Genomic DNA, 5,738 nt, shown 5'->3' with positions numbered 1-5,738 from the left:
TTTTTTTTTTTTTTTTTTTTTTTTTTTCTCCTATGCTCAAATAATTTCTCCCTGAAATAACCCACTTGGAGCATTTCTTACTTCCTAAGAGACTTGCAACACAGTTGAGTGCTTCATCAGTGTTCAATACAAGAAAATGTATTCTGACAACACCCCTTCTCTTCCAGGGTGCAAACCCTACTCGAATTATGTAATATGGTACTATTTTAAGAACAGTTTAGAATTTAGGTAATAATTGAAAAGCAAACTATTTGGAATCCCTAATTACATGGAAGGACAAGACTCAGAAGCCTAAGAGCTCAAAATCACACATGGAAATGATGAGCAACTGAGAGGTCAAAGGCATTATCTTCTCTGTTCACTACTTTACAAAGCAAATACCTTTCAAAATCTTTTCAAATTGTGATAGCAAAGGTTTAATGACATATGTTTTATAAAGATACTTTATAAAGGGTTCTGCAGCGGATGTGTCTGTGGTTTGAATTATTGCAGACATTTTAATGGAAATTCAGAGACTTCAGTGAAGAAACAGAAAGTAAAGGGTCTTGCTGAAATACAGATTTCTTTATTCTTTAAGTAGAACCAGGCATTTCCCTCACAGACAACTTGAAGTTGAAGGTACTATAGATAAAGCTCATAACATTGACCTGCTGATAAAGTGTATTTTAATTAATTATCATATCTGTTTCAGGCATTACTGGGAATCAAATAGATAGATAAGAGGCAGCAGTTTTCCAGTTGTTTTTTACTCTCCCTAGTTACTCTGCAACATTGGTGCATATCTAGTGACATGAAGTAAACTTTGGGATGCTATAAAAAGAACTGTAAAAGTATGCATCTAGGAATAAGTTAATCTAATTCACTGCAGTGATGTTTTGGAAACAGTATTAAATTTTGTGGAACATTCATTTATGGAAATAAAACCAGGAAAGGGGTCAAGATGTATTCTGTGAGGGCAGTCAAACTGTTCCAGCAGTAGGTAAGCAATTCTTGTGTATTTTAAATTGAAAAAAAAAAAAAGTGTCCAAAAAGAGGAGGTGATTTAATCATACTTTTCCTTTTTGATAATTGCCCTAAACTGTCTAGTTCTAAAGCACAAACACAAAGTCTGTATTATCAGATCTCTTGGGATGGTCAGCTCTTCTGGGATGAAGGTAAATTAATAATTTCAGGGGTAGTTGCTTAAGTTATAGTTTAGCTTTTCAGTTTGTTCCCCAGATGACACAAGAGGACCTTGGCAAAGTAACTGAAGTCCTGCAGTATGTTTACTACTGAGTTGCTTTAAAAGAGTGAGAGTGATATCAAGTTCCATTATAGGTTTATTAATCTGCCATCACATTAGTAATTGCTGTGCAATTTGATCACTCTCATGTATGAAAGATGGGGAGGTGGATGTTATAAACAAATTACATGTTAACTTTAAATGTACTGATAAAGGTGTTTCAGTTCCAACAAAAATTAATTCAAGTCTTTTACCTTGTGCTATAAGAGAGGTTATACTGTATGATCACACCATCCCTTCTGCCTTTGTAATACGTGAATCTGCAAATCAACTATCTTGTGTAATTAGGAGTATATCAAATGTTTTAAATCAGTGTCAGAGTTTATCAGCACAGTAGCAGTAGCAGGTGTCTTGCTTTCTTCCAGCAGGCTGATAGACAGATAGTAGTTGTTTGTCAAATATCAGACTTCAGGGACACTGTGTGAGTAGCAAGCCACTGTTGTCAACATGGACGTTTTCTGTGAGTAGCATGAAATTAGCCAAACACACACGTGCATGATACATCTCTTTCAGTTTTGCTGCCTGTTCATAATAACCATATTTAAGAGACATGTTATATTCTCATACTCATCAAGTCACCTCTTCATTGCTATGACATAGTTGTAAGGAAAACCAGCTGTGCAGACAGTTTTTTTGGGGGAAAGGTTGACAACTGTGTTCTATGAGCTAGACCCTTTGGCCCATTAACTGTTGTGGATCACAGTCACCAGGTTTATGTGATTTCCTGACCCTGCTCATCTGTTTTTGTTCTCAATCAAAAACCTAATGGTGGGAGGTTGAGTATCTCTTGAGTTATATCCTGGCTTTGCAACCTTCCAGCTTCCTTTTATTTACTTTTTTTTCCACCTCCAGGTATTTGGACTTATTAATACCCTCCATTTCTGTGCATTTTATGCACATTTTTCTGTGCATTTCTGTGCATTTAAACAGCCTCTAGGTTGTTTTCCTACTGTGATCTGGTGAGTGCTAATTATCTATAGATGTGTTACTTGATATCAGCTGCTCAGGCATGATGGGAGCTGTTTGAGTCTTTCTCAACTCTGGGGGCGTTTTGGATTATGCTCACTGTGTGCAATCTGAGTTATTCATAAGCAAGGCCTAGTGTTGCATGAATTTTGGCATACCAACAAGTGGATAAAAGAGACAGATTTTTTCTTACATATATCAAAGTAAGGATTGGGTTTTTTTCAGTCCCTGTGTTTAAGATATTTTGTTGATGGTGCTGTGGTTATTTTTGACAACTATTTTGTATTTCTAGGAGTCTACTTGAGTCAGAAGGGCTGAAATACAGTGTTGGCAGCATGTAGGTTTTGATCCACTCATCTCACTGGTGATGTCCACCTCTTCCTATGAAACGCTGAAGCAATATATTCTTGCTCATGGTAAGCAACTCACAAGTGAAATAAAAGAAAGATTCTGGCTGTCCTCTCTTTAATTTATATAACTAAAGCCTTTTTATATATATATATATATTCTTTTCTTTTGAGCATTAAGTATGATGATTTTCAGATTTGCTGCTAGATTGCATGGGGAGCTTCAGATTGAACAGCAGGAATAGAGTTTAAGAAAAATCTACTGAACTAGTTTTTATTTTTCCTTCCATTGCCTCTGTTAACCCTTATAAGTATGGTCATAGCTTTGAGCTGGGAAAAGAGAGGAAACTGAGATACTTTAAAATGAAATTAATACACTTGGCTTCTCTTCTATGGAGACTGGGTTTGTCTAGATGTAGGGAGAAATAAGCATAATAGGAATGTTTTCTTGCTTCCAAGATGAAAGTTAATAGGCTGTGCCACTGTAGCAGAGATGTGTAAGGTTAAGTGAATAAATCATGCCATTATTCAGCAAAATACACTAAGTAAAACAGCTGGTTTTGAACACTGAACTTGCCAAATGTCAGCAGAACCAGGTCGGGTGACTTGAAACACAACATGACTTTAACAAGCCCTTTTTAAAGAGTTTGGGTGAATTGTTTCAGCTGTGTATTTACTCTCTTATGGCAGATAATATGCCAGATATCCAGACTTTGAGATTAACAAAGGCAACAATATTTAACTTGCCTGTGATTTGGAGAAAATAACTACAATAAAAATAAGAAGAGGTGAATTTCTGCTACATACAGCTAGTGAAAGGAAATGTCGGTGATCTTAACCTCTGCCTTCAGCCTTGCTATAATCCTGAAGATTCTCCCATTACAGCGCACACATTTTGCCACTGACTTGGACCACCAGCAGTAGCCCAAGTCCCCTGTCAAACTCACCATCTTGTTAATTCAGTCAGATCCAAAATCCAGCTCTCACAAAGCAAATAGACCCTTCCTAGCCACTGCCTTCAGCATCAATCTCTTCCTCCCCTACACTCCTTCACAAAACCCGTGCTGGCTCCCCACAGGTTTTCTTAAGCGTCTGAAGAGCTTTGAGGCCTCCCTGGCAGATAACCCTGATAGTAAGAAAAAAGTGAGTGTTTCTTCATAAGCTGCTATGAACTAATATAATGCATCTTTTCTTCTGCCAAATGGTTTCCTCCCCGGGATTAATACCATTACTGAGAATATTAAAGGCATTAATTATTTCTTCTTCTGTTTGGTAACACTTTGCAATGATTTTGGTATCTCTTTCTTGCTTAAGTAACAGTCATTGAATAGAATGATGTCTTTTTAGTTGCTGAATACTTTGCTCTTAGCTCAGCAACATTTTAGGACATCTGCCAGGAGTGTTCACAGACTTTAGGCAGACTTTATGTGTTCAAGGAAGGGTTTTTTTTGGATGGGATACAGTAATTAGAATTTCACTGGACCAACAAATTAGGATCCTATTACATCACTGAACAGCAAGCCATAATTATGTCTAAATTGCTTTCTGGATGATATTCCTTGCCCATTAATAGTTCTTCTCCCTATATTTTAAGTGGATGTGAAATAGTTAAACTTTAATCAACTACAGAAATATTGAAAAACTATTAATAAATATTTAACAAGTTACTGAATGGAATAAATTAATACTTACAAGGATAGCCCTGGATGGTTTTCTTCTCTATGGATAATGAAATTACTTATTTTCTGCTGACAGGCATGTAAATTATTGTTTGGATCTAGAATATATCAGTGGACAATGAGAAATGCTATTTAGAAATTTCTATCTTGGAAACAAATAACCCTAGTATTTGGAGACCTTCATCACGCATTTACTCATCTCTTTTCTGCTACAACTCTATTTAAATACTGAGTATCATGTTTCACAAAGTATTGCCTTTCAAATTCAGAGCTTTAAGAGTTTGGGAGTATTCTAATTTGTGATCTCCTTCTGAAGTATGACAAACAGAGAGAGAATGGGAAAGAGATGGATGCAATCTGTTCAATATAGATATAGAATCCAATCAAAATGAGTCTGACATCTAGGGAACAGTCACAGCTGAGATTGTGGTTCTAGTGTCTTTACAAACCTTAAAAGTGGATTTTCTAAATTCCTTCAGGCTGATTCCCTGCCTTTCTATCTCTGACCTGAGAGAACAAGAAGCCCAAGATAACTATCAGCTTGAATACTGGCATTAAACTTTAAGGCCACCTTCTTCAAGCTACAGTTGATGTTGCCTCAAGGTACTGGAGGACATTGTGTGCTGCCACCTCCAAAGAATCGAGTGGCTTATTATAGTGATGAAAAGCCGTTGGCAGAAAAAGAAATCTGTCCTGGCACCAACCGCCTGGTACTTAGTAAAAGAGTTTCAACCTTGCGCTTGGACTAGAGTTCACCAAGTTCCCCATTCTTGATTTACCAGGTCAGATACCTTGTTTTCTTCTTCCTGCCACAACATGCATGATAGGGAATATATTTTGGAGCCCTAAATATCTTTACATGGCATAAGATGTGCATGACTGTCAGTAGGCAGTATAGATGTTATCTGTCGGTTTATGTCCAACTTCCTCTTGCTGATAGAGTGATCGCGTTTCAGAGGTGGATCACTTCACAGTTGGTTCTACTAGGCCTTTTATTCATTGACTTCAGTGGTCAATTTGGGATAGCAGCTGATGGTCTGGACTTGCTTTTCACTGTAGCATTTCTTGTAAGATTTTATATTTAACTGTTCTGTGAGAAAACACCTCAGGAGATTATATATTCCTTACTCTTTGAATCTCACTATCATTCCCCTCTTTAGTATTAATATATGTAAGAATTTATATACTATATTTTATAAACTATATTAATCTCTTTCAGCTATTCTTTCCTATGGGAAGGAATATCTTTTCCTAACCCATAAGCTAGTGCCATTTTACAAATAGTGAATGTGTTGATTGAAACAGATTAACTACATAAAGGCTGTGTAATTGCTGTTCAGATGCACAAGTACTACTGCTACTGTGTTACAAAGGAATCTGCGATTCAAGAGTCCTGCCATTTGCTTTTGGTGCAAGGTGACCTCAATGTATTTTGTCATTATTGGATCAAAGTTAGAGTAACAG

General features: G+C 36.7%; 1 long non-coding RNA gene across 1 annotated transcript; it reads left to right on the top strand.

The window, feature by feature from the left end:
- The first annotated feature begins 2,203 nt into the window (after positions 1-2,203).
- On the top strand, positions 2,204-4,968 carry LOC112957180. The gene is made up of 4 exons (XR_003251169.1): positions 2,204-2,241; positions 2,541-2,664; positions 3,674-3,738; positions 4,754-4,968. It is a non-coding gene; the product is annotated as an uncharacterized LOC112957180 (long non-coding RNA).
- Positions 4,969-5,738: the final 770 nt, after the last annotated feature.

The sequence above is a fragment of the Nothoprocta perdicaria genome, unplaced genomic scaffold (genome assembly GCF_003342845.1).
Source record: "Nothoprocta perdicaria isolate Ctin4 unplaced genomic scaffold, notPer1 scaffold_7, whole genome shotgun sequence".
NCBI classification, from domain to species: Eukaryota; Metazoa; Chordata; class Aves; order Tinamiformes; family Tinamidae; genus Nothoprocta; species Nothoprocta perdicaria.
Note: the sequence above shows the minus strand (reverse complement) of the source record. Positions and strands in the feature narration are given on the sequence as shown.